This window comes from Dipodomys merriami, unplaced genomic scaffold (genome assembly GCF_024711535.1).
Source record: "Dipodomys merriami isolate MVZ:Mamm:240054 unplaced genomic scaffold, mDipMer1.0.p SCAF_265, whole genome shotgun sequence".
NCBI lineage: Eukaryota > Metazoa > Chordata > Mammalia > Rodentia > Heteromyidae > Dipodomys > Dipodomys merriami.
In genome coordinates this window covers 427,725-454,438 of record NW_027204104.1, presented here as the reverse complement: position 1 = coordinate 454,438, position 26,714 = coordinate 427,725, and positions in this window count along the sequence as shown.

Below are 26,714 nucleotides of genomic sequence, written 5' to 3'. Positions count from 1 at the left end.
AGAGCTATAGATATAATGAAGTATTTAATAAAAAGCACAGAATCTTTTCTCAAGTATGTATATTTACATTTTGAAAAAGTAATATAAAAAGGGTAGACATTATTAAATGTATTTCTTTAAAAAAACGAGTGCATGTCAGGAATAACTTCCCTTCAGCTCATATAAGAAGATGAGTAATTGTATCTTTTGTATGTTTGCCATATGGTATTGCATGAATTTTCAAAAATTCATGTGCATTTTAAATAATGGTATTTATTTCATAGTCACAAACCAAATAATTGGAGTGGATGACCCAAATGTCTTATTTCAGTTGCCTGAATCAGATTCACAAGAGTCTAAATTTCCTAGTTATGAACATTTCTCCATGCAAACTTAACAACATAGAATGGAGTGTGAAGGTAGAGCCTTTATATATATTAGAGTAACATGCACCTACACTAGTCTGCACTCATGAAACACTGATATATTACAATTGTGTTCATATCAGAAATATACTTTAGCTTAAAGTAAAATGAGATGGACTGTATACTCTCAACCAAAGAGCAATGATCACCCACTGCAATTTTTCTCAGTGGGAAAACCCTCCCATGTATTTTACTGACTTAACTTCTATTTTGTGCTTTACAATTATTGGAGAGGTCACATTATGTCTACATACAATGCTGTAGCAGCCTTAGCTGACTTTCAGTTATACCTCCATTCTTACGATCATGGTCAGCTCTGTAGCTGTAATCACATATTTAGTGGACATTTGATCTTGTCAAACCCTGATTTAAAATCCAGCTTTCACGTCTCATTGTCACAGTGTTAAAGATATCCCTCCTGCCGGGCGCTGGTGGCTCACGCCTGTAATCCTAGCTACTCAGGAGGCTGAGATCTGAGAATCGCGGTTCAAAGCCAGCCCGGGCAGGAAAGACCGTGAGACTCCTATCTCCAATAAACCACTAGAAAACCGGAAGTGGCGCTGTAGCTCAAGTGGTAGAGCGCTTGCCTTGAGCTGAAGAGCTAAGGGACAGCGCCCAGGCCCAGAGTTCAAGCCCCATGACCGACAAAAAAAAAAAAAAAAAAAGATATCCCTCCTGTAGATTTATTTTATCTCCTTGTATTCCAGACACTGCCTTAGATGTTAGATTTTAAAGTAGAATTTTTGTATATTTTTATTGTAAAAATACTGTACAGAGGGGTCACAGTTAAATGACCAGGGTAATGAGTACATTTCCTATGGAGCATTGTTGCCTCGTCTTTTGTTTTTTCCCCTACGATCCCTTCCCTCCCACCTCCACAGCTACTCCCTCCCTCCCCCTCACCAGTTTTAAAGTTCATTTTCAATGGAGTGTCTTATACATCTCATTGTTACAAAAGGTCAACCTATATCCCTATTTAAGCAGTTACTTAATATCATCTTATATGGTCATATATCCATAGATTTTGACCTTTTCTGCTTCTCCTAGAAAGAAGTAGAAATTTGACTTTGCATTTGATCTGTTGAGGTATAGTGATGCCTGATGAACTGCATATATATATATATATATATATATATATATATATATACATACATATATATAAATAATGTTAATAATGTGATATTTTGACATATATTTGTTTAATTTTACAATTGAGGAAGTAAATACATATCACTTACAAAACTTTTCATGCTGGAAGTGGCACAGTAGCTCAAGTGGTAGAGCGCTCGCCTTGAGCAGAAGAGCTGAGGGACAGTGCCCAGGCCCAGAGTTCAAGCCCCACGACCGACAAAAAAAAAAAAAAGAAAAAAAAACTTTTCATGCACTTTCGTATTGCTTTATTTTACAATTGAGGAAGCAAATGTACATCATTTACAAAATTGCTTTCATGTACTTTGGTATTGCTTTGTTGTGAACTTCCTAAATGCCAGGCATGGCAGCACATATTCAAACTCCCATCACTTCTGTGGCTGAGACAAGGCTGGAAAGTTCCAGGCCATCTGGGACTACAGAGAAAAAAGAGAAAAAGAACCTTCCAAAGGTTTTATTACATACTTTTTACACTTAGCTATTATGACCACCATAATGGAACTCCACTTCTTCACTAAGGACTCACAGGATGACTGCTGATGATTGGTATCTTGCCAGGTGCTCATATATGTTTGTGTATCTTCTTTGATAAAGTGTGTTTCCACAGTTTGTATTGAGGAGCTCAGAATATCAGTTCTGTCCACAACTCTGGAACAGCAGAGATGAAGGGATACCTGGCCAATGAACTGAGAAATTACAGAGAGGGAAAGGAAAGAGGGACACCAGGGTACCCAAAGGCTCACCACCAGTTTTTGGTGGTCCTGCTTAACAAACTTTTTATCCAACTTAATATAGGGATGTGGCTAAAGTTATTTGCACAAACTAGGTCATCAATCTATCTTGTGGTTACAACCACTAACATGAGGTATACTTTGTATAAATAGTGACAATTAACTCTCTTACTGTTAGGGAGCAGAAGGGAGGAATACATATTTTAGCCATAAAATATCTTGTCTCATCTCCAAGATCTTACTATTTTAGTGTCCTAACAGCTGTATCTTAAACACACTTAAGGTAGTTACTTATAGCACTATCTTGCCTTGATGATTTGACTTTTCCAGGGTACATATCTCAGCCTTCTGAGTCTTGTTTAAGATGGCTTTCTAATCTTTTATCTCTTTCCAGATCTCACTGCTCAGCTCTAGAATCCCTCACAAGTAATCTTACAGTTGTATATTTTTGGAAAGGATTTTTTTTTCTAGGATAGGCTTCACTTTTTAAACTCTTAAGATTCCCTTTCTCTCCCTGTTCCTGTATCTTCCCCTTTGTGTGTGTGTTTGTGTGTAGGTCGTGACTGTGTGTGGGGGGTGTAGTAATGAGATTTGACTCGAGCCTTGAACTCTTGGTGTTTACACTCATGCCTGATGCTATACCATGTGAGCCAATGTTCCACTAGGCCTTTGACTGATCAATGGAACATCAATGTCTCATGGATTTGGCTACCCCAGCAACCTGTGAGCCATGATCCTCCAATCTCAGCCTCCTGGGCATTTAGGAATAGGGATGAGCCACTGGTATCCAGATCTATTGCCAAGTGGTTTTTGGTTTTGTATTGTTGTTGTTGTGTTCATCCAAAATCTGTAAGGAAAACAAATCATTTATCATCAGGACTATTCACATAAAATATGCAGTGTTGAAAGATTAATTATGTTTGTCATCCTGTATGATTTTTATCAGTTTACAGATACAGTATGTAATTTGAATTTTTGAATTCTATTGTTGGAAACAGTTGAGTCACATATATAATTTGATTGTTCTTGATTTGGTTTTATAATGTGTTGTTTCAGAACAGAGTGTATTAAGGCTTAATTTTGCACTACTGAAACAAGACTTTTATGATTATTCAATGTCTTGTAAATTATAAGTTAATCATTTCTTGGCATCATGTGAGTGCCCGGTAGTTTCCTGTAGTCTTTCCAAGTGTTTTAGGACACAATGCCAGACACTTTTCTGAAAACATTTGAATTTACTGTTCTGACAAATATGTAAGATTGTACTTTATAATTCTCCTGGGATTTTCACTGTACTTCTCTGTACTCTCCAGTGATAAATTCATGTGATTTTCTCCCATGTTACATTCATAATTGCATCTTGGGAACTACTAGAATGCACTCCTGTTCTTCAGTCCATTCACGCCTTGGCCTGTATCCCTCTCACAGCAGAGAGCCATAGATTGGGAATATTTCCTTTGCTGTTTATCTTGGACATCTGTCTTTATTTTCTAGCAATATATTAATTGAATTCACTCTCTAAAGTCTAATAATGCCTTGAAAATACTGTATTTCCATGGTTTTTTTCTTGTTATTTGGCTTCAGGGAAGAATTTAGGTCAAGCAGATTGCAAACAAGTCTCAATAAATGTTATTCATTAGATAATGTTAACTTGATGGTCTGACTGCCTGCTTCCTTTTCATTGTTTATTTTTCAATGTAGCCGTTTATTGTAGAAAATATTTCTGTGCCTATTTAATATTTATTCCTACTGTATGCAGTAATTAATTTTATTTCAACATCAACTCACAGTACCCTGTGAGTTTCTTCAGGGTATTTTTTTAGGGTACTTCACATTCTTGGATATCTTTTAACCATCAATGCATCCAATGATAAAGGCATATTGCTTAAATCACCATTTTGATCCCAAAAGGAAAACATACTGCAATCTCACTATATGGCAAACAATTATCTGGTTTTAAATTATTTTAGATTAAAATTGATGTTGCAAGAATGAACATTCTCTGTATAATTTTATTATATTTTCCTAATTATTTAGTGTTAGTATATGTTCCAATATAGAAGTATAAAGTTAAAGAATTACTATTACTTTGTTTAGATTAAAATTTCTAAAATGTTCAGAGGAAAATTTCTATTTATTCACAATTTTAAGTCAATAGAGTGTCCATTATGACTAATGGAGTTTAAAATTTTTGTGTTCCTTAAAGGAGTTGCTGGGTAATCAAATCCAGTGATTCATGTGTCAGTCTATTGTGTGCCTATGAGCCTGACGTGGCCTGTTGTTTTATTCTCACTCAATTAGAATAAAGAAAAATTTCAGTACGAAGAATTACTTGGTTAGCTTATCCAGTATCTCTCATACATACAGAAATAGAATTAATTCTACACTGGCTGAAAATCGTGTTCTTGCATTATTTTTATTAGTAGTTGCTGTTTTTTTATAGCCTCTCCCTTCCCCCTTGAACTCCTGCCTCTATCCTATCCCCTCTCACAAGCTCAACTTGACCCACTTCCATTCAGCCCCTCTTTTGAAACCCTGTCCTGCTACACCTGAAATCCCACCCTCAATTAACCTACACCGTAGTAGCCCTGCTATAAACTTTCAAAGCTCTGTTTGCAACCAGCCTCCTTCCTCAAATCCCTGGTCTGCTACTTGGAAATCCCTCTTCCACTCCATCTACTCTTTTCTCTGCCCCAAAGAAACATATCTCCTCCCTCAATACCCAACTTGTTCTACCCAGAACTTCACTTCCATCCGGCTCCTCCCTTGAATCCCCACCCTTATTCTCTGGATGCCCTGCCCCTACCTAACCTAGTCCCTCCAAACCCACCCTTCCCTTTAAGCCTACCCTCAACCAGCCTTCTCCCTCAAGCTCCTTAGAGGCTCCAGGGAACATTTCTCCCCTTTGCCCTTCCCCCACCCCATAACTAGCCTACTCCTACAGCCCAGACAACCCTTTCAAAGCCCTTCCCTGAACTACACTCCTCCCATGAAGCCCTGTCCTGCTACATCAAAATCCATCCGCCACCCTATATTTGCCCTTGAAGCCCTGCTTTGTTTCACTAGAAGCTACTGGCACAGCCCACCTCATCCTTGGAAAGCCCGAGTACTTCACCAGATATCTCCCTACCTTTCCATCTATTCTCTGTAAGTCCTGCCATTCTCCCCCAATAATCCAACCCTCAGCTGAGCTCCTCATGCAACCCCTAGTTGGGGTTCTCTCTGGAATCCACACTCCACTCCACAGGATACCCTGCATATAATTATCCTAAACCCTTGTAGCCTTACCACCTTCTGAAAGCCCCACCTCCAACTAGCCTCATGGCTCCAAACCCTGCCCTTCTCCACCATAAAATCCCACCATCCTTGCTCATTCTGGAAGGCCACATTGTTCCACTGGAAACCATTCCACCAGTTGGCCTCCTTCTGGAAGGCTTACCAGGCTTGACTGGAAGCACCTGTCCATCCCTATCCCCTTCTTTGAAGGCTTGTCTTGCCCTACTGGAAACCCTGCCCACAATAGGCTTATTCCTTAGATATCCTGCCTCCTAACACTGAAGTCCCCACTCAATCTTACTCCATCTCTCCAAGTCTTGGCTGGCCTCACCGAAAACCCCACCCTAACTAGTCCTTTGGATCCTCAACGCCCTGTCCTGACAAGGCTCATTCGTCCATTGCTGCCCCCTCCTGCTCTGCCAGAAATCCTTCCATGTTACCACATGCCAGAAAGTATGGGGTTTTCCACCAGAAATGCTGTCCTTTACTAGCCCACTCCTTCATAACACTGCTTCCCTCTCAGAGCCACACCCCTCAATAAGCCTCTCCCCGTCAGCCCAGCCTTCCTCCATCAGAAAGCCTGCATTCCATCAGCCTCTTCCCTCAAATTTCCCACCCTGCTCTACGGGAAATCCCATTTTACATATCCCATGCAGGCCCACAGAGCTCCACCAGTAACCCCTCCTCTAAGTAAACTCTTTGAGAGCTTGAGGGTCCGGGAAGTCCTGCCCCATGCTGATTCCATCTTCATGCACGCCAGGCCACTTGGGGGAGAGGGGTCAAAGGGTGGCTTGGGGGACAGGCCACCAGATGTAGCAACAGGGTTTTCTGGGGAGGGGATGGAAAGAAGGAGATGCCACAAGAGACACATGAGAAGAGACATGGCTCCTGGACCAGAGCTGTGCCCAGCTCTCCTCAGGCTTGAGGAGAATCTGGGATGGCCCGAGAAAGCTGGATCAAGGAGATATCTGGGAAATCCCAGGCTGTCAGAGAAGGCTGGAGGAAGTCCGGTCAGGCAGGGAGACCTGGGGAAGCCCTAGACAGCTGAGAGGACTGCACAGAGTTGAGAGGCCTGTGAGGAGCAGGGAGGCCTGCAGAGAGCTGAGAGGCCTGTGAAATGCGGAGAGGACTACAGAGAGCCCAGAGGTTTGTGAAGAGGTGGAGAGGCCTGTGGAGAGGCAGAGAGGCTTCCAAAGGGGCCAATGGAGCGTGGAGAGGCAAGGCTTGCAAGGAGGAGGAAAAAGGAAAACAACTTGCCCCCTGGAGGTTGCAGTTGCTCCTAATTCTAGTAACCTAGGGCAGGGTTGCAGACACATTAGTAAAACAGCTTTGACATCTTTAACTGTGCTTATGTGTATTTTCTCGCTCACAGGTCATTACATCTCCTTGCTTGCAGCCCCATTCTTCTCTTAGCTGGGCCTGAAAACAACATCTTCCCTGGTAATCCTGCCATTTTCCTCTGAACATGGCTATCTCTGAGCCTCCTTCCTAAAGCCTTGTCCTGTTCCACTGGAAACCCCGCCCTACAAATCCAATACTTCCTACCTCCTCCCAAATGTCTCAAAGCCCTACCCAGACTGGCCTCCACTCTCAAAACCCTGCCCTGCTCTACCACAGAGGCTGTGGCAAAGCAAGCTCCTTCCTGGAAAACTCAAGAGGGGTTGACTGGAAACCCCACACCACCTCAACCACGAAGGTCTTACCTAGTAACTGTTTTATTTCAAATGTGATTTTAAGTTGGTATACAATTCATATTACTCAACACGATAAAACAGTTTTACAAAAAGGAAACATCCAACTGTGATAGCTATTAGATGCCTTAGTCTAGTTTGGGGTTATGGTACCAGACAGATACATATTGTGTGAAGGAATTATCTTATATTGTAAAGCTTTCTTTGCAGGTATTATTAATGTTTCATAAGTGATCATTTTATTTCTAGAAAATTTATGCACATTTGTGCCCATTAACTTTAAGAATATTAGTTATTTTGGTTGAGGAAAGAGTATTAGAGTGCAAAATCTGACTTTCACCTCATCTGTTTAATGAATAATTTCAGAGTTCCATTCCATACTATGTACTGGAGTTTTAATAACAGAAGTTCTCTAAATACCAGAATGAACTTTCAGATTCTTCCTTCCACTAAGGTTCCCTTTGGGAAAAAATGAATTGGGATTATACAGCTAAAATGTTAGAAATAAAAAAGTATAATTATATAATTATATAGTTATATAATTATAACAGGTGAAGAACCACCCAATGTGACTTTCATTTTCTAACAAAAGGAACTTAAGGATATTTAACTATAGACCTTCTGAAGGCTAAAATACAAAAATATAAGATATGCCCTGTGTATTTCTGAAAACAAAACCAAAACAAGGAAAGACAATAATGAAGCAAAAGGGAATTAGGAACGTTGTATGTGTGATATATAACTGGAGACTGTAAGAAATACAATGAATCAGGTAAAAATACCTTTGGTCAGAATGTCTGTTTCATTGTAAATCTTACTTTTGTTAACCTCTGACTGAATATTTGTTTCAGCAGTGATATGCCCAGGAGCTGTGTGGTTAGGCAGTTTCATCATTGCAAGATCATCAGAATGCTGGTCTCCCACACACTTTACCATACCTCCTAGATATGCAATCCTGTTGGTCCAACACTTTAAGCCAGTCCTGTGTTTTATCAAAGTATGTATGTTATTGGTTTATTTAGGCTTTATTTTTGTTTATTTAGATGTCCTCTGGTCCAGGAGGAGGCATCAATAACAGTTTGTTAGTGGTGAACACATGTATGTATCCTTGGCTGAAATCTGCTCTTGTTTTATCTAGGCTGCTCCTAGAAATAAATAATGACAATTATATCTAACATAGTATAGTGTCACTATTAACGTCTATCACATGCTGACTATATGTTTTTTATATTTCTTTTTACCACTCTCTCTCTCTTTCTCCCTTCTTCCTTCTTTCTTCCCTCCTTACTTATTTCCTTTACATCCTTCCTTCTTTTTTCTTTCTTTCTTTCTTCCTTCCTTCTTTCCTTCCTTATCTTCTTCACTTCTTTCCTTCTTTTTTCTTTCTTTTTTTCTTTCTTTCTTTCTTTCTTTCTTTCTTTCTTTCTTTCTTTCTTTCTTTCTTTCTTTCTTTCTTTCTTTTCTTTCTTTCTTTCTTTCTTCCTTTTTCTTTTAATTTTAATTTAGATATATTGTTTGTTAGACAGATATTCTACAAATAAGGACACATCAACAATCTTTTTTATTTACTGACTTTGCTCATACATTATCAGTTTTGTTGATGGCAAAACAGAGACTAGGCTAAGCTCATTCTTACCTTGGTCTGCCAATTAGCTGGGATCACAGAATGCATTTCAACCTGCCTGGCTTTAGGGAGATATGGAAATCTTATTACCTCCCTTCCCAGACTGATTCTGAATTGTGATCCTCTCAAATTCTACTTCTTCAGTTAACTATGTGACCTTCAATAGCCTGCCCTCTCTATAGGTGATCCAAATGAATGGTTAAAGGCAATAATAGTCTCTTTGTGCCAGTCTTGGGGGTTGAACTCTGGGTCTAGTCAATGTCTCTAGGATCTTTTGGCTTGACACTTGATCCACAGTGACACTTCAGGTGTTTTTCTGTGATTAATTTTGGAGATAAGAGTCACACAGTCTTTCCTGTCCTTGCAGGCTTTGAACCATGATCCTGGGGTCCCTGCACCCTAAGTAACTCGGATTACAGGGGCAAACCACAGTTGCATGCCTGCAATTTGAGTTTAATCACTGGCATAAATATTAAATGTAGGGTAAGATTGAAAATATAATTACAATAGTCAAATATTTTAGAAAGTAATTTTGTTTCTCATTAGTAGCTCATCTTTACCAGAACTAAGGGATTATTTTTCTGTTTGTCATCTTGTATGTCATTTGGAAAATTAAACTTCATGTCTTCAAAGTGGGATAAAGGATTATGAATGGCCTTATGTACCAGCTCACATCTATGATCACTATCAGAAATCAGAGATCAAGAGTATCTCACTTTGGACATAATCTGGACAAAAGTTTACAAGTCCCAATTTGCACAAATAAGTGAAGCATGGTGACTCATGCCATTAATCTCAGCAACACAAGAGACATAGGTAGGAGTATCATGGTCCATGCATTGTCCACACAATAAAGAGATTTTAAGATAACCTAAAAGCACAAAAGGCAAGAGGTACCAAAAGATTAGAGTTATAAACAATAAATACATGTAAAATTAAATGCATATTTAAAATCATTAATTTTAATTGGAAATTTGATTTCATACCTATTTCTCCACCATTTTTGTTATTTATGGGCCTGAATTCTAGGCCTAGGTGCTGTCCCTCAGCCCTTCAGCTCAAAGCACCTGCTCTACCACTCGAGCCACAGCGCCATTTTCTTTTTTTTTCTGCTAATGTGCTGCTAAGGAATCGAACCCAGGGCTTCATGAATGCAAGGCAAGTACTCCACCACTGAACCACCTTCCCAGACCCTATTTCTACACCTTTTATGTCTTCATTAGTTTGCCTTTCTGCTGTTGATTTCACTTCCACATATGATTACTCGATTCCTGGTGTTTATTTTATTGGACTATAAGTTAGTTTTCCTAATAAATTATATAATTTAATTTCTAATATGAATCTATCATATTTCACTCCTTACAATTATGTGCACCAAGTTTACCCAATTGTCTATTGTATATTTATAGATTAATTCTGTCTTCCTCAGGTGAGAGAAAACACACATTCTTAGTTTCTTTTGGCATAACTTATTTTAGTTTTCACCAGGTCTTACCATTTCTTAAAATGATGCAATATCATCCTTTCTAATAGATAAGTAAAATTCCATTTTGTATATATTCCACCTTATCCTGGTTTATTTTTCAACTGAGTGAAAATGTCTAAATGTCATTTCTTGTATTTGGTGTGATCCATCTCTCAATGTAGCATTTAAATTTGCATAACTTTTGTCTTTTTGTGTTTCCATGTGTTTAATGTTTTGCTTTTTATTCTTTATGCCATTTCTGGCATTTGCATTAAGGGACTTGCATTCTCCTTTGACATTTTGCACTCAAAGCTGGCATTCTACTACTTGAGCCAAAGTTCCGTTTCTGGATTATTGCTGGTTAATCGGAGATGAGAGTCTTATGAACTTTCTGTCCAGCCTTGCTTCACACATCAGTTCTCAGATATGCATTCAGAATATCTAGGATTATACACAAATGTCAGCCTAACCAGGGAGATTCTCTGTGTTTTACGTTATTCCTGTTATCTTACTGATATTAAGTAAATGGCAGCAACTTGTTATTAATTCCTTAATATTGTGCATGCAATCTATTCTATAACAAAAACTGCCTTTATTCATTCCTTGGCCTGATGGCTTACATTTTTTTTAATATTATTTTATTTTATTTGAGAACATACTGTACAGAGGGGCTACAATTACATGGGCAGGATAATGCATACATTTCTTACCAAGCATTGCAGCCTCCTCCTTTGTTTACCCTTCACCTCCCTTCCCAGCCTCCCCCCTACCCCCACCCAATTATACCCCCCTCCCCCCTCCACCGACATTGTAAAGTTGGTTTTGACATGACATTTTGTACTTCTCATTGTTGCAACAGGTCCACCTGAATCCTTAAACGACTTGTTTGCCCCCATCTCCTCCACATGTTATACTGACTTCAAATATAGTGAAAGCGGGGGTTACACTGTGGGGGAGGGACATACAAAGCAACAAAGAAATAATCTTATAAATGCGTTAGAAACATATGCATGAAAGAAACGAAAACATTAAAATACATATTTAAGGGTTCATTTTCCTAACATCACATTATCTGACCTTTTCTGCTTGACTCATACCTATACTAGATATTGCAAATAAGGGAAACCATGGGACCTATGCTTCTTTGGGCCTGGCTAACTTCACTTAATATAATTTTTTCCAGATGGCTTACATTTTTATATATGTCATTATATAAACCATTAGTTCGATATGATACATAAATCTGCTTTTTTTCTGTCAGTTATGGGGCTCTCTCATGGACTTTCCTGCTTGGACTGGCTTTGAATTGCGGTCCTCAAATCACAGCCTCCAAGGATTATAGGTGTAAGCCACCAGTGCCTGGCTTAGAAGGACTTCTTCTTTTTTTTTTTTTTTTACTCTCATTTTGCTTTCTTTTTTTTTAAATTTAATTTTATTTTATTTGAGAACATACTGTACAGAGGGGCTACAATTACATGGGCAGGATAATGCATACATTTCTTACCATGCATTGCAGCCTCCTCCTTTGTTTACCCTTCACCTCGCTTCCCAGCCTCCCCCCTCCCCCCCACCCAATCATACCCCCCTCCCCCCCTACACCGACATTGTAAAGCTTGCTTTGACATGACATTTTATAGTTCTCCTTGTTGCAACAGGTCCACCTGAATCCTTAAACGACTTGTTTGTCCCCCTCTCCTCCACATGTTATACTGACATCAAATAAAGTGAAAGCTGGGGTTGCACTGTGGGGGAGAGACATACAAAGCAACAAAGAAATAATCTTATAAATGCGTTAGAAACACATACATGAAAGAAACGAAAACATTAAAATACATATTTAAGGGTTCGTTTTCCTAACATCATATTATCTGACCTTTTCCGCTTGACTCATACCTATACTAGATATTGCAAATAAGGGAAACCATGGGACCTATGTTTCTTTGGGCCTGGCTTACTTCACTTAATATAATTTTTTCCAAGCCGTTCCATTTCCTAACAAATGGGGAAATGTCATTCTTTCTGATGGAGGCATAGAATTCCATTGTGTATATATACCACATTTTCTTGATCCATTCATCTACTGAGGGGCTTCTGGGTTGCTTCCATATCTTAGCTATGGTAAATAATGCTGCAATAAACATAGTTGTGCTGGTAGCGTTAGTGTGGTCTTGTTTGTATACATTTGGGTAAATGCCCAAAAGTGCGATTGCGGGATCATAGGGGAGATCTATGTGAAATCTTTTGAGGAACCTCCATACTGCTTTCAAAAGTGGTTGAACAAGTTTACATTCCCACCAACAATGAAGTAAGGTTCCTTTCTGTCCACATCCCCTCCAGCATCTGTTGTTGTTAGAGTTCTTGATTTTTGCTGTTCTAACGGGAGTGAGGTGATATCTCAATGTTGTTTTGATTTGCATTTCTTTTATGGCTAGGGATGTTGAACTTTTCTTCATGTGTCTATTGGCCATCCTTCTTTCTTCTTCAGAGAAGCTTCTCTTTAAGTCTTTCGCCCACTTATTTATTGGGCAGTTGTTTCTTTGAGGATTTGTTGTTGGGGGGTTTAATTTTTTGAGTTCCAGGTATATTTTAGATATGAGACCCTTGTCTGTTGTATGGCTAGTAAAAATCTTCTCCCAATCGGTGGGCTTTCTATTGATCTTGGTAGCTATGTCATTTGCCCTGCAGAAGCTCTGCAACTTCATGCAATCCCATTTGTCCAACCTTTCTTTGATTCGTTGTGTTTCCGGGTCTCTATTCAGAAAATTTCGGCTTGAGCCAAGGAGACCTAGGGTTTCTCCTATTCCATCCTGTAATGTTTTCAGAGTGTCTGCTTTGAGTTCAAGGTCTTTGATCCATTTGGAGTTGATTCTGGTGCAGGGTGATATATAAGGATCTAGCTTTAGTTTTCTACATGTAGTTAACCAATTTTGCCAGCACCATTTACTGAAGAGGTTGTCTTTCTTCCATTCTATTGTTTTAGCTTCAGAAGGACTTCTTAAGATCTAAAAAGAACATGAACGCCTATGAAGAATGATTTTCTTTATTGGAATTCCAGGGTCTGAATGTCCCCAGACTTTTGCGTTCAGCTGTTTGTGAGTGTCCAGACCCCACACTGGTCACACATTAGTCAGACAGATGTGTGGAAAATGAGCCAAAGAAACTGGGCCTCCCTTTCCATAGCTCTTTTGAGATATAGTGGTCATTTTGCCTCTCTCATGAGAGTCTCATTAAGTCTGGTTCTTCAGATAAGCTGTATGTATAGTTCATTTTCAACATGGTTTCTACTGAGTACCACTGCTGCATTGATTCACTCCATGTCTCTCCATATTCTTTCCCAATCGACAGACCTCTTGGAACCATCTCTTCACTGTGATGGTAATTATGTACTGAAAGTGTGGATTCTTTCGCTGAAGTCGATTACGATGAGATTTGTTACTTTTTATTTGTTCTGAATATTTCAATTTGAGTTTCCCAAATGTTTGTTGATAGATTTCTAAAACCTTTGTTCAAAATAGCTTTCTTTTTTTAAAAATTTTATTTTATTTTATTTGAGAACATACTGTACAGAGGGGTTACAATTACATGGGCAGGATAATGCATACATTTCTTACCAAGCATTGCAGCCTCCTCCTTTGTTTACCCTTCACTTCCCTTCCCAGCCACCCCCCTCCCCCCCCATGTCGTGCATAGATGGGTATGGAGGAAGCATCAGCAAACATGGAATAGCAAATCCGGCCATACCTATATAGACTGTCCATCCAAAGTGTTCAGCCATTTATGCATAGATAAATCCAACTATTGCAGAAAAAAGAATAAGTCCTTGAAACATCTGTTCAGCTAGCTTCTTCCCCTTGTAAACCTGGTTGTAACCCGGCGTCCAGCCCATGAGGGCTGTGGAAGTGGTTGAGTCAAGGCATTGCATACTCCTGAATGGTTCGCTTTCAGGGTAACCGGGGGCAAGGAGCCACGGTTGGGATCTGGTAAATTGTTCTAAGCCTTGCTTTTGAGGGTTAATTGCTGCCCATACTGGCTGCGTCTCCATGGCGACTGCATTTTCTCAGCCTCTTTTCATTCTTTTCTAACACCTGAAACGGCACCGATTTAGACATTTTAAGATATTACTTCACTCGTCCCACTTTCACCTATGCAATCTTGTAGAGGTCCAGTAGTGTCCCAATCTGGGCAGATTTTAATCCTGGTGGTCTTGTAAATGCTGCCATAGTCTTACAGTTTCTCATACAAGACTGGTTAAGGATCTCGTACTTCCTAAAGAGGCAAATGAAGGGATTTTTAAATGCTGTCCAACTTCCATATTGAACCACATAAATATCAAATCCCAAGGTCAAGTTATAGTTTTTTTTCATTTCTTCAACAGAAAAAGCCAATCCCAAAACGAATTATAGTTCTTGAAAATCAAGCTGCATAATGAGCATAGAAATTTAGGGAGTTTTTCAAAACTTAAGATTTTGATTGTTTGAATGCTTACTTCTCTGCCAATGAATATGTTAAAACATTATCTCCAATCAGGATAAATTGCAAATATTATACTTATGTTTGTAAATAGGAATAAGTAAGGACATGAAGGGAATTTGTCATGCATGAGATTCAGAAACTTACTTAAGCTCTGAGACAGCTTACTTTATGCCCACTTTCACATGCACCACAGCACAAACTTGTCCCTTAAATATGAAATAGACTCTCATAAGACACCAAGTATTCAGTTGTCTTTTTCTTGGGGTAACAATTTCCATATGTGTGTGAAAATACTTTTGTTTTGCTGGGCACCAGTGATTCACACTTGTAATCCTGGTTACTCAGGAGTCTGAGATCTGACTACCATAGTTAGAATCCAGCACTGGCAGGAAAGTCTCCATGGAATATTAATCTCCAATTAACCACTCAAAATTCGGAAGTGATGCTTTGTTTCAAGTGGTAAAATGCTAGCTTTCAGTACAAAGCTGCTCAGGTACAACTCCACGGCCCCAAATTCAAGCCAGGGAATTGAAAATAAAATTAAAATTTGTGATCGAGTCACCCAGTTTAGGTTATGTGTTTATATGGGAAGTCAGGCTAACTAACAAATATTTAAATTTAAGAACATCTTTCAGAAGCAAAGTGTCATTTAGAGAAGATTCCATAGTAAGCTCTGCTCACACACCCAACATTGTGAACAACACGTCCTGCAATATCAATCAGAACAAGAGCTCAAATATCAGGTGAGGGAATTGTATTTTCATTAATGTAGCACAAAGGGATTCATTCAACTCTAAGGAAATCATTCTGAACAGAGGAACATCAAACATGGGGGAAGAGGAATAAATTGTGAGCAAACTCTATATTGAAATTCCAATTCCAAGGCCAGTAGGACAAAAAGGAGTAATCACTATTATATTCATAATATTTTTAGATTAAAATTGTGGATAGGAAAGAAAACAGGAGTAAAAAGGATTAAAGTACATTTCTTTCTTTGTGTACACTTTTGATATATGTATGTGTGCACATTTTAAGGAAATTAATATAAGGAAGTAAAAACGAATTGTTCAAAGGAGTAAACAATGGTAGCAACATGGAAATTCAAATGAGAATATTAACTTTTTCAACATATGGTATAATATATATATATATATTTAAAATTTCTCAATTCATGCCTGTTAACTTAGTGATGTCTTCTAAATAGAAGAAAATAATTACGTTGAAGGAAATCTAGTCGAGTACTAAACTGAAAGCAAGGATGAGGAGACATGTGAAAGAAGTTTTGTCAAAAGTTGACAACAGTATAAATAATAGTCAATATTAGTGTTTTGTGGATTTAGGAAATGATGAGGATGCTAACAAGTTAAAATGCTTGTCCTAATAAGTAATGACAGAATTTTAAATTCCTACATATACAAGAATAAGAATACATGATACCAACTAAAACATAAAATGTTAATCAAATTTTTGACAATGACATCCACATATATGGCAAGCTATTGTATGATCAAACTGTCAAAAGTGAATTTTGTATGGAAGATTCTCTAGCTTAGAAGAGAAATGGATCTAATACTTAGGTGTGTCTCTGTTTCTCTAACAGTTGAGTCCTAAATATAATACACAGATGCCAGCAGGGTTTGGCAGGAAGTCTTTACAGAACTGAAAAAAATGCATTCTATCTACCATGACAACGGTACTTTTCACAGATATCTTTCACAAGAGAAAGATAAAGGACAAATGCACAAACATATTTCCAGACTGATGCAGTTAAGAGACTATACCTCCACCATACCTATTCTACAAAAATACTGAAGTCTTTTAGTCCAAAAGATACCTACATTAGTGAACAAGAAAATACACAAGAATGCACAAAATTTACTGGTAAGACAATAAACTGGTAATGGCAAAATTTAAAATTCTGGGTGGGTATCTGGATGAATGGCGATTAAGCCTGTCCATCCAGTGCCTGGGACCAGGAGTTTCCTTGATACTGCCCCCTGAAAAGACTACCTAGGCATGGGCCTGCTCAGGAGCCTTTATGCTATGTCACGTATCTCCATGTTCATGTCCTGTTTTATGTCTCCTGGCTCTTCTCCAGTCATCATGTCATCCCAACTCAGCAATCCATTGGAGCTGAATTGGTTTGCTAATATTGTTTTCCTTTGGTCTGTTTCCTGAGTTCAGTGTGTTTGGTGGCTGCAGGTCTTTGTAATTGGTCATCTGCACATAACTAGCACTCCAATAAAGACTCCTTTGTCACCTCTGACTGAGACTCCATAGCCAAGTTTATTTAAACTACAGAGTATACCCAGCACCAGAGTATCCCAGAAGGAAATGAAAATAGGAAAGTGATAACAAAATTTTCAGTCCCTAATCTCAATCCTAACACAGGGAGGTGTTGTGACTTCTTGGTCATGGAAGCAAGTTCTACCATTGCCCCTCAAGCATTTGTCTATCTCCTGGTGTAGGTAAACATATCCTACTACTAGCAAATAGTATTATGTGTGGGCTGGGCTCCACTGAATATCAGGAACTCAATACGTGGTGAAGATGGAAAACTCTCCTGGCAGATGAGCATGAGTGGTTGCCTAGCTGTAGCTCTACTCCAGTGCTTGACTGTTCAGCTCTAATGGGAATGAAAAAGGTCCCATCTCTCTACTTTAATGTTTAATCTTTCAGAACCTGTCCAAACTTATGTACCTGTAACCCCTCTGTGTATCACCTTTATAATATCAATAAAAACATTTTTTTTCTTTTTTTATTGTGAAAATATTGTACAGAGGGGTTACAATAACATGGCAAGATAATGAGTACATTTCTTATCAAGAATTGTAGCCTCCTCCTTTGTTTCCCCTTCCCATCCCTTCCCATCCTCTCTCCACCTCCCCCCAATCCTCCCCTCCACCACACCCCCACACCAAAGTTGTAAAGTTCGTTTTCGACATAATGACTTGTACATCTCATTGTTGCAATGGGTCCACCTGTATCAATAAAAACATTTTTAAAGGAAAGTTGTCCTAGACAGAACAAGAGGACACAAGAGTAAGGGGAACTCTGACCCATCCTTAGCCTCACCATATATATTAATATGTGCCACTAGGTACAGAAAGCAAGACATAACGACTTATACATCTCATGGGTGGGGGTAGGCAGGTGGGAGGATTGTGGGGGCAGGTGGAGGATGGGAAGGGATGGAAAGGGGAAACAAAGGAGGAGGCTACAATGCTTGATAAGAAATATACTCATTACCTTGCCCATGTAATTGTAGCGCCTCTGTATGGTATTTTCACAATTTAAAAAAAGAAAGAAAGCAAGACAAGTTATGAGGCCTCTCCTTACTCATCTCGTAAGCTTCTCCTGACATAACTGATGTTGGGTTTGTCTCAGATAATACAAAAAATTCGAATATCAGCTTTGCCAATCAAACAGGTACTGTGGGTGATTAGTACAATATATAGATTGCACAGTTTCTGCCTGTGGGCCAACACAAGGTGCTACAGCTGGCTCTGGCTTTAGATCTTAAACTAATGCTAGTGTTGCCACAAGAGTGGGCTCCAAAAAGAGTCAAAAAAATTCTAAACGTCTCAAAGTGCCTAACAACCCCACAAAAATCTCACTTTGTGAGTTGGTCCTAAGGTATGAAGTTCAAACTGGAGTTGGGAAGAATTTCAATGTGTCTAGAGCCCATGAGGACTTCACACCTACTGAACCTGTTTAGGATTTCTAGTGTTAATGACCAACTGTCCATTCCCTGGAGAGCAGCAGAGCTTGGGTTTTCCAGTGCCTGGGGCAATGCTGTTACACTGTAGGTGGTTCATATCTATGCAATGTATTAGAACAACGAGCTCTTTTCCAAATAATCCTGTTTGATTAAAGTCTCACAATCTGCTATAAGCTATCCTTGCTCTGTCTATATATAGGTTAGGGAAACTCCTTTCAGATAGAATCAGGTGCCCCCTTCATAAATATTAATTCTTATTCTCATGCATCAAATAGTTGAAGTTGGATTAAGAGAACATTTTTTCATTCAAAAGTAGAGGCACAAAAAAAGATTCCAAAGATTCCACAGCTGTAAACAGCACACTCTAAAGGGCCAGCCTAAGCCAGCACCTTCATGGCACATAAAACATGGTGCTGAAAATAACCAGTGAGGGTGCTTCTCTGATCTGAGCACTCCATTTTCAGGCTCTATTTCCAATGCTTTTCCTGAAGGTCAAGAGTTTCACATTATTAGAATTGGCACTCATATTTTGAACAGATAGTTCAGTGCCAGGTGGATGTTGGCAAACATCCAGTAGATGGTCAGCAGAGTTAGGCTGCATGTTTTGAAGAATTTACCAACTCCAACAAGTCTAAGTGTAGGATACCTTGTAAAAGACTCATCAAGTCACAATGTCTGTATTTTACTCCATGATACCCTTATGGCATCAGGGATATGTAAAATTACTCTAGGGAGATATCTGTTAATCCAATAACAGGTAAAATCTTTCCTCCATTACTTATTGTGATCAGAAATGCATAAGGATTCCTATTAGTGTATGTGGACAATTTGTAAATTGTAGCTTTATTTAATATATTGTTGATTTTTTTTTTTTTTGGTCCGGTTGTTGGGCCTGAGCTCTGGGCCTGGGCGCTGTCCCTCAGCTCTTCAGCTCAAGGCTAACGCTCTACCACTTGAGCCACAGCGCCACTTCCGGCTTTTTTCTTCTTGTTTATGTGGTGCTGAGGAATCGAACCCAGGGCCTCATGCATGCAAGGCAAGCGCTCTACCACTGAGCCACCTTCCCAGCCCTATATCGTTGATTCTTAAAAACATCAAATGGATATTTGATTCACTTCACAAGATTACTTTCTGAGTACTTGAAACAACTGCTGGCTGAGACAAGCAGGATCACTCTGGCTCCAAAGGTCCCACATGTGTACACAAGGGCAGCACTTGTGGTGAGTAAATATTTCCACTCACAGAGCTTCTCTCTCTCTGACCACAATTCCAGTCATCTTCTCCTGGACACTGTCTCCAGGTATTCCAGTATGCCTTAAGTTGTGAATGGTCCTTGTTTTTCTAGCCCATAAAAATTGAAGAGCTAAAATGTAAAATAAAACACTACACTACATACAACATAAAAGAAGAAACATTTTATTTAGACAGTAAGCTACTGATTAAAACTTCAAATATCTCAGTAAATAAGAGCAAAATTTGACAAATGGGGTTACACTGAATTAAAAATGTGGCACAACACAATAAACAGTAACTAGGGTGAATAGATGGCTTACAGATTAGCTTAACATCAGCCAAGAACTTAATTATCAGAATATGAAGGAAGGTTAGAAATCTAAACTCTTAAGTAATATCAATGAACACATTGGCAAGCAAATTTAAAGATATTCCTGACATCTGGAAGTATATGGGGCCAATTAAAATACAAAAATAGATGCTCAACATCCTTGGCATAAAGGAAATGCAAAGCCAAAGGACATTGAATTTTTCACACTTCAATGACAATGTCTATCACCAAGAACACAAATAAAAATCCTGGCAAAATAAAGTGATCACTTATACACAATTCATAGGAATATCATTTCATACTATGGAAATGTATGTAGTTTCTCACAAATTATAAATAGCTGGATGCTTGTGGCTCACGCCTGTAATCCTAGCTATTCAGGAGACTGAGATCTAAGGAATGCGGTTCAAAGCCAGCCTGAGCAGGAAAATCTGTGAGACTCTATTTTTTGGGGGGGAGGGGGTTCCTGTTGTGGGACCTGAACTCTGGGTCTGGGCGCTGTCCCTCAGCTCTTCAGCTCATGGCTAGAGCTCTACCACTTGAGCTACAGCTCCACTTCTGGCTTTTTTCTTTTTTCTTATGTGGTGCTGAGGACTCGAACCCAGGGCCTCATGCATGAAAGGCAAGTCCTCTACCACTGAGCCACCTTCCCAGCCCCTGTGAGATACTTATCTCCAAAAATCCACTAGAAAATCAGAAGTGGCACTCTGGCTCAATCTGTAGAGTACTCTTCTTGAGCTGAAGAGTACAGGGACAGCACCCAAACTCAGAGGTCAAGCCCCATGACTGACAAAAAAACCCCACAAAAATGATAAATAGATTGAAGATATGAACCAATACCACTACCTTATGAGATTGAGGTTCATTGCATATGTACATGTATGTGTATAAATAGACCCTCTATAGAATTAACATATGCTACTAAGAATGAAAAAGTAAGTGATATAATTATATAATATAAGGAGTATACAAGATTAAAGGGCCAGTGGAAATCTCATTAAAAATTTTTTCCTACATCAAATACAGTGAAAATGGGTTATACTTTGGGAGAGGGACATACAAAGCAACAAAGAAATCATCTTATGAATATGTTAGAAACAACCGCATGAAAGAAAAACCATTTGAATCCTTATCTAGAGGTTCATTTCTCCTAAAATCAACTTATCTGACCATTTCTGCTTGTCTCAGACATATACAAGTTATTGCAAATTATGTAATTGTAACCCATCTGTATGATATTTTCACAATAAATAAAAGTTTTTCCTTCTACAATCTATAGTACATTTGCTGATTTGTTTAAACAGCAATGCACATTTTCTGATACGTAGTATGTGATTATGGGCAAGTACATCATGTGCATGGAAGGTTGCGACATTTGCAGAGTGTGTACACATCTCTGAAGTAGCTCTGCTCTCAAGGGCCATTGGGGTCTCTCTGTGGTATTTGTGTCTAATATATTATGACAAGTAGAAAACATAGAGTCTGTACTGATATTGATTTAGGCTCATGGTAGAGAAGGAAGTCTTCTATTACCATATGTTCTCAAAAACATGTCCTGAAAAACAAAACTAGATTGTGAAAGCAGGTTAAGTAAAAATTACCTGTGTAAAGGTAAAAGTTCAGAATGCAAATGTGACATTCAATTTGGCATCAAACTTGATTTATTGAGACTAACTTACTGAAGATATTTTTATGATGTACTAATCACTGAATTTATCAGAATATATTAGATATAAATTCTAGAGCCCTTAGTAACATTTTGTTGGTTTCAGCATCATCATTGCTTCCAGGGAGAAGTAAGCAGGTACATTTTTGGAAGCCTGTGCAAATGGAAATTTTATGGAACCCTGCCTAGATCAACCAGCAACGTTCTGTGGACATTGAATTTATGAACTGACCCATTGGGTCTGATGCCTTAATAACTTTGGTTGATATCCCACTACAATACATTTTTTTTCTGTCCATTTCACCATGCACCTGACATGGGATCCTCTGATGCAATTCAATTGCATCATTCTGAATGACTTTTCGGCAAATAGACACAGATATTGGAGTAAACATATCAAAGTTAACTTCAACACTAGGGACTCACTGTCTGTGGTCTTGGAAGAAACAGTAGCACCCGAGATGAATAAGGAGAACCTGCAAGTGTGCTTTGTTTTTCTTCTGGATGCAAGGCCACAGACGCAGAGCTCCAGGGAAGAATTTAATACATTCTTCCTGGGGATTCACAAGAGTTTTCCATGAAAGATGGACTATACTACACATGTTTGTGAATAAAAGGACTCATGTGCACATGTGCAAAGATATCTATATATATACACACATATGTGTGTGTGTGTGTGTGTCTGTGTGTCTGTGTGTGTGTGTACACCTAAAACTGTGGGCCTCAGTTTGAACCAGGATTTTAGCTTAGCAGATACTTCATGGATGTACCTTTCGACTTTCACATTCCTTTTCCTCCAGCTTCCACCCTTTGTTAGTCCTTGGCTGGCATTATGTGCTTTTCTACAATGAAGCACTGAGCACACATGGATGGAGATGGGATGTTGCTGGTGTTTTGGCCCTCTACACTTTAGACAAAGATCGCAGTAACAGGCGATGTTTCCAAGGCGTGAAGAGAACAAGCCCTAAGTAACTCATTAATCTATTTCCATTTACTGCTTTGTTCTCAGGATAGGCAATGCCTGAGGGAAGTTTAGGTGCACAGATGAGTGTTCTCTTTCTTCTCTACCATGCCAACCCATCCTTATGCACCAGTGAAAAGCTCAGTTTCATACTTGTACCTTTCATCTATGGTTCAGTACATTTCTATCTACTAGTAGGAAATGAATTTGGTTTCCTCCCATATATAGCTTCTCTTTCTAGGCACTACACTTTACTCAACTATCTTCTTAATCCCAGAAGTCACTGCAGATTATGATGGGATGGCTGCTATTTCAAACATTTGAGTCAGTGTCACCAATTATGTACTAAAAGGCTTCAGATACTCCCTTCCCTCCTATTATACACACACAAACACACACACACATATGTGTGTGTATATATATATATATATATATATATATATATATATATATATATATATGTCCTTATCTTATATGCCAGTAGTATGTTTGCTTATCTTTTTTTCTTTTATGCTTGTACTAGAAATTCAGGGCATGTGCACTGTACTGAGCTTTCTTGCTCAAGACTAGTGCTTTACCACTTGAGCCACAGCTCTACATCTGATTCTTTTTGGTTGTTAAATAGAGAAATGAGTCTCACAGTCACCCCTGCCCATGATAGCTTCAAAACATGATCACCACATCTCAGACCCCTATGTACCTAAGACTACAGGCATGATGCACCAGTCCCTAGCGTAGCTTATTTTTCTTATTCCGTAGTATTTATCCATGTTAAGCTAACTTTCCTTCTCTTAATTTCCCAAAACATGTTTGCGTACTTTTGTTTCTGTGCTAATATGAACACATTGAGAATTATAATCTCAGCAAATCTCATAACTACCTATAGATATGAAGAAAAGAATAGTCTGTATTAGTAAAATATCATTAATGGTGGGGCTGGGAAGGTGGCTCAGTGGTAGAGCGCTTGCCTTGCATGCATGAGGCCCTGGGTTCGATTCCTCAGCACCACATAAGCAAAAAGAAAAAAGCCTGAAGTGGCACTGTGGCTCAAGTGGTAGAGCGTTAGCCTTGAGCTGAAGAGCTGAGGGACAGAGCCCAGGCCCATAGTTCAGGCCCCATGACTAGACCCCCAAAAAACCATACCCTTCATATTATTGACTACAGATAATAATATTTATACATGAAATCTTTCTTGTAGATAAGTGGACCATGGCAATTACACAGCAGTAAATGAGAAATTTCACTCAATTCTCCACCCACAATCGTTCTCAATTTCTGAACAGTATGATACTTGTGCCAAATAATTTTTCATATTGTAGTTCCACCTGCAAACCATGAACTTTTTTCATAGTCACATGGTCTATTTAATTCCATTTTTATGCCTTCTTCTACATCCTTTATTCTCTCCTACATCTCTAATTATTTCTGTTCATTTTCACCTTCCTGAAGGAGCAAGCATTACAGGTATGGGATATTAGTGTTTGGTTTGCTTTGTACTCTTGATTGGCCTTTTCTCTCAAGGTTGATTCTCACCATTTGAATCACTCCTGCACTTCTGGATTTTTTTGGTTAACTGGAGAAAAGTCTGTCAAGGAATTTTCTACACTAGTTGACTTTGGCTTAGTATCTGCAATTCTCAGGTTCTTGATTATATAAGATTACACGCATGAGGCCCCAGCACAGATAATTTTCCAGACTTTCTGGATGTATTCCCAATCTCTAATTTGTATATAGCATTACCATCATTTGAAGGGATTTAAAATATTTTAGTATGTTTTGAATTTGTACAAATTATATTATGATAGGCATCCATTGTGGTATTTCCATATATGAGTACAACATACTTGGAATAAATTTATTCTTATTTTTGGTTTTTCTTTTTTTGGGGGGGTACAGTTGGGGGGCCTGAACTCTGGGCCTGGGCGCTGTCCCTCAGCTGTTCAGCTCGAGGCTAGCACTCTACTACTTGAGCCAAAGCATCACTCCCGGCTTTTTTTTTTCCTTTTTGCTTATGTGGTGCTGAGGAATCGAACCCAGGGCCTCATGCATGCAAGGCAACCACTCTACCACTGAGCCACCTTCCAGCCCCTTATTTTTGTTTTTTCTACTAAAGAAATTCAGCAATGATTTTGAGAAGCTACCTTTGTGTTCTAGATCATCTTTATAAAGAACTAGTTCGTTTGTTTCTTACAGATCCAGGTACAAATGTGATTGAATGGCAAATAGGAGTGCGAGTTAACCAGCTATGAATATAATTAAAAGTCATAATTGAAATGAGAAGCCTCTAGTTCCCATGGCATTTGAGAAACTTTACCAAGACAGAAATAAACAATGAAAATGTAATGCCGTTCTCTATCAGTGGGACCCTTTAAGGCAATAATCTGCAGGTTCTTTGTTTGCATGGTATTTTTAAAACTGTATCATTTTTGGTCAAACTTTTATTTATTCCATCCTAGTAAAAAACATGCAGATCAAGTTTAAAGAGATGGAAATGCTAACTACCTTAATTTGATCATTATAATTACATTATATTAATTATTAATACATGTATTAGTCACATTGTACCTCCACAAGTGTGTACAACTAAAGTAATAACTATTAGCAGAAAAAATGAAACAAAGTAAAATTAAATGCGATCACTAGGAAATAAGGTGAAAATATTACAGGTATGTGATCTACTACTGTGTTTGCATGGAGTGTGTGTGTGTGTGTGTGTGTGTGTGTGTGTGTGTGTGTGTGTGTGTGTGTGTGTGTGTGTGTGTGTGTGTGTGTGTGTGTGTGTTTGTGTGCGTGTTCATACCAGTCCGGAGATTAAACTCAGGTGCTGTCCCTGAGTTTTTTGCTCAAGGTAAGGCTTTACTACTTGAGGCACAGCTCTTTCAGCTTTTTCCTGGTTAAGTTGGAGAGGAGGGTTTCATGGACTTTGTTGCCTATGCTGGCTCTGAACTGTTATCCTCAGATCTCAGCCTCCTGAATGACTAACATTACAGACATGAGATATTGGTTTCCATCATTGAATGTTATTTTTAATTTTTTGTACATTTTTATTGTAAGAATACTGTACAGAGGGGTGACAAGGTAATGAGTACATTTCCTATTGAGCATTGTTGCCTCTTCCTTTGTTTTTCCCCTACCATCCCTCCCCTCCTACCGCCACAATTACCCCCTCCCACCAAAGTTGTAAAGTTCATTTTCCACATAGTGTTTTGTACATGTCATTGTTATAGTGGGTCAACCTGTATCCTTATTTAAGTATTTTGTTTTTTCCCTTCCCCTCCCTGAATTACAGAAGTAAAACTGTACCTTGCAGGCATTTAAACAATTAGCAAATTAGTTAATATATATGAAGATACTTCATATATATTATTACAATACTGTGATCCTAGCATGCATCTCAGACCTCATCCCTGAGCTTTGGTATGCATGATATCATCATTTAAAAATACATTTCTTCTGCCCACACTGATATGCTCTCCTTTAACTTAAATGTCTCTTGCCCTAAAGATTATCTTGAGGTTTGCCATTTACTCATCGCCCACATCCAATATTCAGTTACAATAACACTGCAAAATTTTGTGTGGCTTGATGCATAACTCATTGTAGTTTTTATTTTTATTGTATTGATTGCTAAAATGATTTAATGAGTTTCAACCAAATATTTGGCTGTCCCACTGTTTCTTTCAGTGTGCTGAACCTTTTCAATTTGATGCAAACAAAGCTGCTATAAATTTCCATTCTTGGGTAGAATTTAGGGCCTTGTAAATAAGAAAAATATTCTACCACCTAGTTGAGTTCACACTTAAATCTTTCTTTTTCTTTTTTTCTTTTTTTGGTCCAGAAGTGGGGCCTGAACTCTGGGCCTGGGCGCTGTCCCTCAGCTCTTCAGCTCAAGGCTAATTCTCTACCACTTGAGCCACAGAGCCACTTCTGGTCTTTTTTGTCTGCTTATGTGGTGCTGAGGAATTGAACCTAGGGCCTCATGCATGCAA